Raw genomic sequence first — 14,157 nt, 5'->3', positions numbered from 1 at the left:
ACACAATCACACAAGTCTTGTATACTCACTCACAAACACTCACTCCTACTCACACACCTACTAACCCAAACACACTCACACACTCGCACACACACAGACTCACAGAAACACACACGTGCATACACACACACAGCCCCTCACTCACGTGCACACTCACTCTCACACACACACTCATAGACGGACACACTCACACTCAAACACAGTCAGTCCCACTCAGACACATCGTGAATCACACAATCTCACACACTCTCACTCACATACACACACTCACGCACTCTCACACATTCAAACACACAATTCGCACACACACACTCACACCTGCACAGCCACACACACTTCCACCCACACTAACATGCACATTCCCCGTCAAACACACACAGTCACTCACTCAGAGTCAAGTTCCCACTCTCAAACCAACATGCTCACAAACACACTCTCCTTCACTCACACAGAGCCCCTCACACACATACACACTCACACACACTCACACACTGTCACACACACTCACACCCTCTCACACTCACACACTCTAACCCAATCAAACCCACAAGAGCATACACATGCACACACAGACATTCTCTTAAAACACTCAGGAAAATCTACTGCATCACATTAAACCCCATTCGTCTCCAGTCCACAACATTCTACTTCATTATCCAACAGTCCGTCACGTTGCATTGTTTCCCATTCCATCAAGGAAGTCTCCATTCTACTCTAAACCGCTCAGCTTCCCTCTATTGCACCACATTATACCCCACTCCACTCCATTTCACGACATTCCACTCCATTCCACAACGTTCTGTTGCATAGCATTGCGTCAAAGAAGGCAGCATTCGCTAAGAAACAACTCAGGAACTCTCTACCGTGTCACATTGAACCCGATTTCACGCCATTCCACAACATTCCACAACATTCCACAACGTTCTGTTGCGTTCTCCTCCATCAAAGAAGGCAGCATCCACTTCCAAACCACTCAGGAACCGTCTGTTGCATCAAATTACACCCCATTCCACTCCAATTCACAACATTCCACTCCATTCTGCAACATTCCGCAACGTTCTGTTGCACCACATTTCACCAAAGAAGGCAGCATTCGCTAATAAACAATTCAGGAGCAATCTTTTGCTTCTCTTTAAACCGCATTTCACGCCATCCCACAACATTCCGCTCCTTTCCACAAAATTCCACCATGTCCTATTGCTTTCCATTCCATCAAAGAAGGCCCCGTTCGTTTCCAAACCACTCAGACACCCTGTATTGCGTCACATTTCCACCCATTCCACTTTATTCCACAAAATTAAACTCCATTCCACAACATCCACCGCATTCTATTGCGTTACATGCCATCAAAGAAGCCTTCATTCGCTTCCAAAACACCCTGAACTGTCAATTGCGTCACATTCCTCCCCATTCCACTCCATTCCACAACATTCCACTCCATTCTGCAGCAGTCCACAACGTTCTGTTGTGTTCCATTGCGTGAAAGAAGGCAGCCTTCGCTAAGAAAGTACTCAGGAACCCTCTATTGCATCACATTAAACCCTATTTCACACCATCCCACAACATTCCAGTCCTTTCCGCACAATTCCACCTCGTTCTATTGCTTTCCAATCCGTCAAGGAAGGCTCCATTCGTTTCCAAACCACTCAGACACCCATCATTGCGTCGCATTTCACCACATTCCAATTTATTCCACAAAACACCTCTCCATTCCGAGAAAATCCTTTCATTCCGTCGAAGAGGGATCCATTCTCTTCCAAAACACACAGAAACCATCTATTGCTTCACAATACACCACATTCCAATCCATGCCACAACATTGCACTCCTATCCGTCGTCTCCCACCACCTTCTATTGCGTTCCATTCTGTCAGAGAAGGCTCGTTTCCATTCCAAACCTCTCAGGCACCCTTTGTTGTACCATATTTCACCCCATTCCCCTCACAGTCACACTCACACAAACACACAGACACTCACACAGTCCCGCAACCTCGCTCACACACTCACGAAATCACACACAAAAACACCCCCACACACTCTGAAACACGCCCACTCACACACACTCACTCACACACTATGACACACACGCAATCTCACACAATCACACAAGTCTTGTGTACTCACTCACAAACACTCACTCCTACTCACACACCTACTAACCCAAACACACTCACACACTCGCACACACACAGACTCACAGAAACACACACGTGCATACACACACACAGCCCCTCACTCACGTGCACACTCACTCTCACACACACACTCATAGACGGACACACTCACACTCAAACACAGTCAGTCCCACTCAGACACATCGTGAATCACACAATCTCACACACTCTCACTCACATACACACACTCACGCACTCTCACACATTCAAACACACAATTCGCACACACACACTCACACCTGCACAGCCACACACACTTCCACCCACACTAACATGCACATTCCCCGTCAAACACACACAGTCACTCACTCAGAGTCAAGTTCCCACTCTCAAACCAACATGCTCACAAACACACTCTCCTTCACTCACACAGAGCCCCTCACACACATACACACTCACACACACTCACACACTGTCACACACACTCACACCCTCTCACACTCACACACTCTAACCCAATCAAACCCACAAGAGCATACACATGCACACACAGACATTCTCTTAAAACACTCAGGAAAATCTACTGCATCACATTAAACCCCATTCGTCTCCAGTCCACAACATTCTACTTCATTATCCAACAGTCCGTCACGTTGCATTGTTTCCCATTCCATCAAGGAAGTCTCCATTCTACTCTAAACCGCTCAGCTTCCCTCTATTGCACCACATTATACCCCACTCCACTCCATTTCACGACATTCCACTCCATTCCACAACGTTCTGTTGCATAGCATTGCGTCAAAGAAGGCAGCATTCGCTAAGAAACAACTCAGGAACTCTCTACCGTGTCACATTGAACCCGATTTCACGCCATTCCACAACATTCCACAACATTCCACAACGTTCTGTTGCGTTCTCCTCCATCAAAGAAGGCAGCATCCACTTCCAAACCACTCAGGAACCGTCTGTTGCATCAAATTACACCCCATTCCACTCCAATTCACAACATTCCACTCCATTCTGCAGCATTCCGCAACGTTCTGTTGCACCACATTTCACCAAAGAAGGCAGCATTCGCTAATAAACAATTCAGGAGCAATCTTTTGCTTCTCTTTAAACCGCATTTCACGCCATCCCACAACATTCCGCTCCTTTCCACAAAATTCCACCATGTCCTATTGCTTTCCATTCCATCAAAGAAGGCCCCGTTCGTTTCCAAACCACTCAGACACCCTGTATTGCGTCACATTTCCACCCATTCCACTTTATTCCACAAAATTAAACTCCATTCCACAACATCCACCGCATTCTATTGCGTTACATGCCATCAAAGAAGCCTTCATTCGCTTCCAAAACACCCTGAACTGTCAATTGCGTCACATTCCTCCCCATTCCACTCCATTCCACAACATTCCACTCCATTCTGCAGCAGTCCACAACGTTCTGTTGTGTTCCATTGCGTGAAAGAAGGCAGCCTTCGCTAAGAAAGTACTCAGGAACCCTCTATTGCATCACATTAAACCCTATTTCACACCATCCCACAACATTCCAGTCCTTTCCGCACAATTCCACCTCGTTCTATTGCTTTCCAATCCGTCAAGGAAGGCTCCATTCGTTTCCAAACCACTCAGACACCCATCATTGCGTCGCATTTCACCACATTCCAATTTATTCCACAAAACACCTCTCCATTCCGAGAAAATCCTTTCATTCCGTCGAAGAGGGATCCATTCTCTTCCAAAACACACAGAAACCATCTATTGCTTCACAATACACCACATTCCAATCCATGCCACAACATTGCACTCCTATCCGTCGTCTCCCACCACCTTCTATTGCGTTCCATTCTGTCAGAGAAGGCTCGTTTCCATTCCAAACCTCTCAGGCACCCTTTGTTGTACCATATTTCACCCCATTCCCCTCACAGTCACACTCACACAAACACACAGACACTCACACAGTCCCGCAACCTCGCTCACACACTCACGAAATCACACACAAAAACACCCCCACACACTCTGAAACACGCCCACTCACACACACTCACTCACACACTATGACACACACGCAATCTCACACAATCACACAAGTCTTGTGTACTCACTCACAAACACTCACTCCTACTCACACTCCTACTAACCCAAACACACTCACACACTCGCACACACACAGACTCACAGAAACACACACGTGCATACACACACACAGCCCCTCACTCACGTGCACACTCACTCTCACACACACACTCATAGACGGACACACTCACACTCAAACACAGTCAGTCCCACTCAGACACATCGTGAATCACACAATCTCACACACTCTCACTCACATACACACACTCACGCACTCTCACACATTCAAACACACAATTCGCACACACACACTCACACCTGCACAGCCACACACACTTCCACCCACACTAACATGCACATTCCCCGTCAAACACACACAGTCACTCACTCAGAGTCAAGTTCCCACTCTCAAACCAACATGCTCACAAACACACTCTCCTTCACTCACACAGAGCCCCTCACACACATACACACTCACACACACTCACACACTGTCACACACACTCACACCCTCTCACACTCACACACTCTAACCCAATCAAACCCACAAGAGCATACACATGCACACACAGACATTCTCTTAAAACACTCAGGAAAATCTACTGCATCACATTAAACCCCATTCGTCTCCAGTCCACAACATTCTACTTCATTATCCAACAGTCCGTCACGTTGCATTGTTTCCCATTCCATCAAGGAAGTCTCCATTCTACTCTAAACCGCTCAGCTTCCCTCTATTGCACCACATTATACCCCACTCCACTCCATTTCACGACATTCCACTCCATTCCACAACGTTCTGTTGCATAGCATTGCGTCAAAGAAGGCAGCATTCGCTAAGAAACAACTCAGGAACTCTCTACCGTGTCACATTGAACCCGATTTCACGCCATTCCACAACATTCCACAACATTCCACAACGTTCTGTTGCGTTCTCCTCCATCAAAGAAGGCAGCATCCACTTCCAAACCACTCAGGAACCGTCTGTTGCATCAAATTACACCCCATTCCACTCCAATTCACAACATTCCACTCCATTCTGCAGCATTCCGCAACGTTCTGTTGCACCACATTTCACCAAAGAAGGCAGCATTCGCTAATAAACAATTCAGGAGCAATCTTTTGCTTCTCTTTAAACCGCATTTCACGCCATCCCACAACATTCCGCTCCTTTCCACAAAATTCCACCATGTCCTATTGCTTTCCATTCCATCAAAGAAGGCCCCGTTCGTTTCCAAACCACTCAGACACCCTGTATTGCGTCACATTTCCACCCATTCCACTTTATTCCACAAAATTAAACTCCATTCCACAACATCCACCGCATTCTATTGCGTTACATGCCATCAAAGAAGCCTTCATTCGCTTCCAAAACACCCTGAACTGTCAATTGCGTCACATTCCTCCCCATTCCACTCCATTCCACAACATTCCACTCCATTCTGCAGCAGTCCACAACGTTCTGTTGTGTTCCATTGCGTGAAAGAAGGCAGCCTTCGCTAAGAAAGTACTCAGGAACCCTCTATTGCATCACATTAAACCCTATTTCACACCATCCCACAACATTCCAGTCCTTTCCGCACAATTCCACCTCGTTCTATTGCTTTCCAATCCGTCAAGGAAGGCTCCATTCCTTTCCAAACCACTCAGACACCCATCATTGCGTCGCATTTCACCACATTCCAATTTATTCCACAAAACACCTCTCCATTCCGAGAAAATCCTTTCATTCCGTCGAAGAGGGATCCATTCTCTTCCAAAACACACAGAAACCATCTATTGCTTCACAATACACCACATTCCAATCCATGCCACAACATTGCACTCCTATCCGTCGTCTCCCACCACCTTCTATTGCGTTCCATTCTGTCAGAGAAGGCTCGTTTCCATTCCAAACCTCTCAGGCACCCTTTGTTGTACCATATTTCACCCCATTCCCCTCACAGTCACACTCACACAAACACACAGACACTCACACAGTCCCGCAACCTCGCTCACACACTCACGAAATCACACACAAAAACACCCCCACACACTCTGAAACACGCCCACTCACACACACTCACTCACACACTATGACACACACGCAATCTCACACAATCACACAAGTCTTGTGTACTCACTCACAAACACTCACTCCTACTCACACTCCTACTAACCCAAACACACTCACACACTCGCACACACACAGACTCACAGAAACACACACGTGCATACACACACACAGCCCCTCACTCACGTGCACACTCACTCTCACACACACACTCATAGACGGACACACTCACACTCAAACACAGTCAGTCCCACTCAGACACATCGTGAATCACACAATCTCACACACTCTCACTCACATACACACACTCACGCACTCTCACACATTCAAACACACAATTCGCACACACACACTCACACCTGCACAGCCACACACACTTCCACCCACACTAACATGCACATTCCCCGTCAAACACACACAGTCACTCACTCAGAGTCAAGTTCCCACTCTCAAACCAACATGCTCACAAACACACTCTCCTTCACTCACACAGAGCCCCTCACACACATACACACTCACACACACTCACACACTGTCACACACACTCACACCCTCTCACACTCACACAGTCTATCCCATTCAAACCCACAAGAGCATACACATGCACACACAGACATTCTCTTAAAACACTCAGGAAAATCTACTGCATCACATTAAACCCCATTCGTCTCCAGTCCACAACATTCTACTTCATTATCCAACAGTCCGTCACGTTGCATTGTTTCCCATTCCATCAAGGAAGTCTCCATTCTACTCTAAACCGCTCAGCTTCCCTCTATTGCACCACATTATACCCCACTCCACTCCATTTCACGACATTCCACTCCATTCCACAACGTTCTGTTGCATAGCATTGCGTCAAAGAAGGCAGCATTCGCTAAGAAACAACTCAGGAACTCTCTACCGTGTCACATTGAACCCGATTTCACGCCATTCCACAACATTCCACAACATTCCACAACGTTCTGTTGCGTTCTCCTCCATCAAAGAAGGCAGCATCCACTTCCAAACCACTCAGGAACCGTCTGTTGCATCAAATTACACCCCATTCCACTCCAATTCACAACATTCCACTCCATTCTGCAACATTCCGCAACGTTCTGTTGCACCACATTTCACCAAAGAAGGCAGCATTCGCTAATAAACAATTCAGGAGCAATCTTTTGCTTCTCTTTAAACCGCATTTCACGCCATCCCACAACATTCCGCTCCTTTCCACAAAATTCCACCATGTCCTATTGCTTTCCATTCCATCAAAGAAGGCCCCGTTCGTTTCCAAACCACTCAGACACCCTGTATTGCGTCACATTTCCACCCATTCCACTTTATTCCACAAAATTAAACTCCATTCCACAACATCCACCGCATTCTATTGCGTTACATGCCATCAAAGAAGCCTTCATTCGCTTCCAAAACACCCTGAACTGTCAATTGCGTCACATTCCTCCCCATTCCACTCCATTCCACAACATTCCACTCCATTCTGCAGCAGTCCACAACGTTCTGTTGTGTTCCATTGCGTGAAAGAAGGCAGCCTTCGCTAAGAAAGTACTCAGGAACCCTCTATTGCATCACATTAAACCCTATTTCACACCATCCCACAACATTCCAGGCCTTTCCGCACAATTCCACCTCGTTCTATTGCTTTCCAATCCGTCAAGGAAGGCTCCATTCGTTTCCAAACCACTCAGACACCCATCATTGCGTCGCATTTCACCACATTCCAATTTATTCCACAAAACACCTCTCCATTCCGAGAAAATCCTTTCATTCCGTCGAAGAGGGATCCATTCTCTTCCAAAACACACAGAAACCATCTATTGCTTCACAATACACCACATTCCAATCCATGCCACAACATTGCACTCCTATCCGTCGTCTCCCACCACCTTCTATTGCGTTCCATTCTGTCAGAGAAGGCTCGTTTCCATTCCAAACCTCTCAGGCACCCTTTGTTGTACCATATTTCACCCCATTCCCCTCACAGTCACACTCACACAAACACACAGACACTCACACAGTCCCGCAACCTCGCTCACACACTCACGAAATCACACACAAAAACACCCCCACACACTCTGAAACACGCCCACTCACACACACTCACTCACACACTATGACACACACGCAATCTCACACAATCACACAAGTCTTGTGTACTCACTCACAAACACTCACTCCTACTCACACTCCTACTAACCCAAACACACTCACACACTCGCACACACACAGACTCACAGAAACACACACGTGCATACACACACACAGCCCCTCACTCACGTGCACACTCACTCTCACACACACACTCATAGACGGACACACTCACACTCAAACACAGTCAGTCCCACTCAGACACATCGTGAATCACACAATCTCACACACTCTCACTCACATACACACACTCACGCACTCTCACACATTCAAACACACAATTCGCACACACACACTCACACCTGCACAGCCACACACACTTCCACCCACACTAACATGCACATTCCCCGTCAAACACACACAGTCACTCACTCAGAGTCAAGTTCCCACTCTCAAACCAACATGCTCACAAACACACTCTCCTTCACTCACACAGAGCCCCTCACACACATACACACTCACACACACTCACACACTGTCACACACACTCACACCCTCTCACACTCACACAGTCTATCCCATTCAAACCCACAAGAGCATACACATGCACACACAGACATTCTCTTAAAACACTCAGGAAAATCTACTGCATCACATTAAACCCCATTCGTCTCCAGTCCACAACATTCTACTTCATTATCCAACAGTCCGTCACGTTGCATTGTTTCCCATTCCATCAAGGAAGTCTCCATTCTACTCTAAACCGCTCAGCTTCCCTCTATTGCACCACATTATACCCCACTCCACTCCATTTCACGACATTCCACTCCATTCCACAACGTTCTGTTGCATAGCATTGCGTCAAAGAAGGCAGCATTCGCTAAGAAACAACTCAGGAACTCTCTACCGTGTCACATTGAACCCGATTTCACGCCATTCCACAACATTCCACAACATTCCACAACGTTCTGTTGCGTTCTCCTCCATCAAAGAAGGCAGCATCCACTTCCAAACCACTCAGGAACCGTCTGTTGCATCAAATTACACCCCATTCCACTCCAATTCACAACATTCCACTCCATTCTGCAACATTCCGCAACGTTCTGTTGCACCACATTTCACCAAAGAAGGCAGCATTCGCTAATAAACAATTCAGGAGCAATCTTTTGCTTCTCTTTAAACCGCATTTCACGCCATCCCACAACATTCCGCTCCTTTCCACAAAATTCCACCATGTCCTATTGCTTTCCATTCCATCAAAGAAGGCCCCGTTCGTTTCCAAACCACTCAGACACCCTGTATTGCGTCACATTTCCACCCATTCCACTTTATTCCACAAAATTAAACTCCATTCCACAACATCCACCGCATTCTATTGCGTTACATGCCATCAAAGAAGCCTTCATTCGCTTCCAAAACACCCTGAACTGTCAATTGCGTCACATTCCTCCCCATTCCACTCCATTCCACAACATTCCACTCCATTCTGCAGCAGTCCACAACGTTCTGTTGTGTTCCATTGCGTGAAAGAAGGCAGCCTTCGCTAAGAAAGTACTCAGGAACCCTCTATTGCATCACATTAAACCCTATTTCACCCCATCCCACAACATTCCAGTCCTTTCCGCACAATTCCACCTCGTTCTATTGCTTTCCAATCCGTCAAGGAAGGCTCCATTCGTTTCCAAACCACTCAGACACCCATCATTGCGTCGCATTTCACCACATTCCAATTTATTCCACAAAACACCTCTCCATTCCGAGAAAATCCTTTCATTCCGTCGAAGAGGGATCCATTCTCTTCCAAAACACACAGAAACCATCTATTGCTTCACAATACACCACATTCCAATCCATGCCACAACATTGCACTCCTATCCGTCGTCTCCCACCACCTTCTATTGCGTTCCATTCTGTCAGAGAAGGCTCGTTTCCATTCCAAACCTCTCAGGCACCCTTTGTTGTACCATATTTCACCCCATTCCCCTCACAGTCACACTCACACAAACACACAGACACTCACACAGTCCCGCAACCTCGCTCACACACTCACGAAATCACACACAAAAACACCCCCACACACTCTGAAACACGCCCACTCACACACACTCACTCACACACTATGACACACACGCAATCTCACACAATCACACAAGTCTTGTGTACTCACTCACAAACACTCACTCCTACTCACACTCCTACTAACCCAAACACACTCACACACTCGCACACACACAGACTCACAGAAACACACACGTGCATACACACACACAGCCCCTCACTCACGTGCACACTCACTCTCACACACACACTCATAGACGGACACACTCACACTCAAACACAGTCAGTCCCACTCAGACACATCGTGAATCACACAATCTCACACACTCTCACTCACATACACACACTCACGCACTCTCACACATTCAAACACACAATTCGCACACACACACTCACACCTGCACAGCCACACACACTTCCACCCACACTAACATGCACATTCCCCGTCAAACACACACAGTCACTCACTCAGAGTCAAGTTCCCACTCTCAAACCAACATGCTCACAAACACACTCTCCTTCACTCACACAGAGCCCCTCACACACATACACACTCACACACACTCACACACTGTCACACACACTCACACCCTCTCACACTCACACACTCTAACCCAATCAAACCCACAAGAGCATACACATGCACACACAGACATTCTCTTAAAACACTCAGGAAAATCTACTGCATCACATTAAACCCCATTCGTCTCCAGTCCACAACATTCTACTTCATTATCCAACAGTCCGTCACGTTGCATTGTTTCCCATTCCATCAAGGAAGTCTCCATTCTACTCTAAACCGCTCAGCTTCCCTCTATTGCACCACATTATACCCCACTCCACTCCATTTCACGACATTCCACTCCATTCCACAACGTTCTGTTGCATAGCATTGCGTCAAAGAAGGCAGCATTCGCTAAGAAACAACTCAGGAACTCTCTACCGTGTCACATTGAACCCGATTTCACGCCATTCCACAACATTCCACAACATTCCACAACGTTCTGTTGCGTTCTCCTCCATCAAAGAAGGCAGCATCCACTTCCAAACCACTCAGGAACCGTCTGTTGCATCAAATTACACCCCATTCCACTCCAATTCACAACATTCCACTCCATTCTGCAGCATTCCGCAACGTTCTGTTGCACCACATTTCACCAAAGAAGGCAGCATTCGCTAATAAACAATTCAGGAGCAATCTTTTGCTTCTCTTTAAACCGCATTTCACGCCATCCCACAACATTCCGCTCCTTTCCACAAAATTCCACCATGTCCTATTGCTTTCCATTCCATCAAAGAAGGCCCCGTTCGTTTCCAAACCACTCAGACACCCTGTATTGCGTCACATTTCCACCCATTCCACTTTATTCCACAAAATTAAACTCCATTCCACAACATCCACCGCATTCTATTGCGTTACATGCCATCAAAGAAGCCTTCATTCGCTTCCAAAACACCCTGAACTGTCAATTGCGTCACATTCCTCCCCATTCCACTCCATTCCACAACATTCCACTCCCTTCTGCAGCAGTCCACAACGTTCTGTTGTGTTCCATTGCGTGAAAGAAGGCAGCCTTCGCTAAGAAAGTACTCAGGAACCCTCTATTGCATCACATTAAACCCTATTTCACACCATCCCACAACATTCCAGTCCTTTCCGCACAATTCCACCTCGTTCTATTGCTTTCCAATCCGTCAAGGAAGGCTCCATTCGTTTCCAAACCACTCAGACACCCATCATTGCGTCGCATTTCACCACATTCCAATTTATTCCACAAAACACCTCTCCATTCCGAGAAAATCCTTTCATTCCGTCGAAGAGGGATCCATTCTCTTCCAAAACACACAGAAACCATCTATTGCTTCACAATACACCACATTCCAATCCATGCCACAACATTGCACTCCTATCCGTCGTCTCCCACCACCTTCTCTTGCTTTCCATTCTGTCAGAGAAGGCTCGTTTCCATTCCAAACCTCTCAGGCACCCTTTGTTGTACCATATTTCACCCCATTCCCCTCACACTCACACTCACACAAACACACAGACACTCACACTGTCCCGCAACCTCGCTCACACACTCACGAAATCACACACAAAAACACCCCCACACACTCTGAAACACGCCCACTCACACACACTCACTCACACACTATGACACACACGCAATCTCACACAATCACACAAGTCTTGTGTACTCACTCACAAACACTCACTCCTACTCACACTCCTACTAACCCAAACACACTCACACACTCGCACACACACAGACTCACAGAAACACACACGTGCATACACACACACAGCCCCTCACTCACGTGCACACTCACTCTCACACACACACTCATAGACGGACACACTCACACTCAAACACAGTCAGTCCCACTCAGACACATCGTGAATCACACAATCTCACACACTCTCACTCACATACACACACTCACGCACTCTCACACATTCAAACACACAATTCGCACACACACACTCACACCTGCACAGCCACACACACTTCCACCCACACTAACATGCACATTCCCCGTCAAACACACAGTCACTCACTCAGAGTCAAGTTCCCACTCTCAAACCAACATGCTCACAAACACACTCTCCTTCACTCACACAGAGCCCCTCACACACATACACACTCACACACACTCACACACTGTCACACACACTCACACCCTCTCACACTCACACACTCTAACCCAATCAAACCCACAAGAGCATACACATGCACACACAGACATTCTCTTAAAACACTCAGGAAAATCTACTGCATCACATTAAACCCCATTCGTCTCCAGTCCACAACATTCTACTTCATTATCCAACAGTCCGTCACGTTGCATTGTTTCCCATTCCATCAAGGAAGTCTCCATTCTACTCTAAACCGCTCAGCTTCCCTCTATTGCACCACATTATACCCCACTCCACTCCATTTCACGACATTCCACTCCATTCCACAACGTTCTGTTGCATAGCATTGCGTCAAAGAAGGCAGCATTCGCTAAGAAACAACTCAGGAACTCTCTACCGTGTCACATTGAACCCGATTTCACGCCATTCCACAACATTCCACAACATTCCACAACGTTCTGTTGCGTTCTCCTCCATCAAAGAAGGCAGCATCCACTTCCAAACCACTCAGGAACCGTCTGTTGCATCAAATTACACCCCATTCCACTCCAATTCACAACATTCCACTCCATTCTGCAGCATTCCGCAACGTTCTGTTGCACCACATTTCACCAAAGAAGGCAGCATTCGCTAATAAACAATTCAGGAGCAATCTTTTGCTTCTCTTTAAACCGCATTTCACGCCATCCCACAACATTCCGCTCCTTTCCACAAAATTCCACCATGTCCTATTGCTTTCCATTCCATCAAAGAAGGCCCCGTTCGTTTCCAAACCACTCAGACACCCTGTATTGCGTCACATTTCCACCCATTCCACTTTATTCCACAAAATTAAACTCCATTCCACAACATCCACCGCATTCTATTGCGTTACATGCCATCAAAGAAGCCTTCATTCGCTTCCAAAACACCCTGAACTGTCAATTGCGTCACATTCCTCCCCATTCCACTCCATTCCACAACATTCCACTCCCTTCTGCAGCAGTCCACAACGTTCTGTTGTGTTCCATTGCGTGAAAGAAGGCAGCCTTCGCTAAGAAAGTACTCAGGAACCCTCTATTGCATCACATTAAACCCTATTTCACACCATCCCACAACATTCCAGTCCTTTCCGCACAATTCCACCTCG

Source organism: Manis javanica, chromosome 8, assembly GCF_040802235.1.
Source record: "Manis javanica isolate MJ-LG chromosome 8, MJ_LKY, whole genome shotgun sequence".
NCBI lineage: Eukaryota > Metazoa > Chordata > Mammalia > Pholidota > Manidae > Manis > Manis javanica.
Note: the sequence above shows the minus strand (reverse complement) of the source record.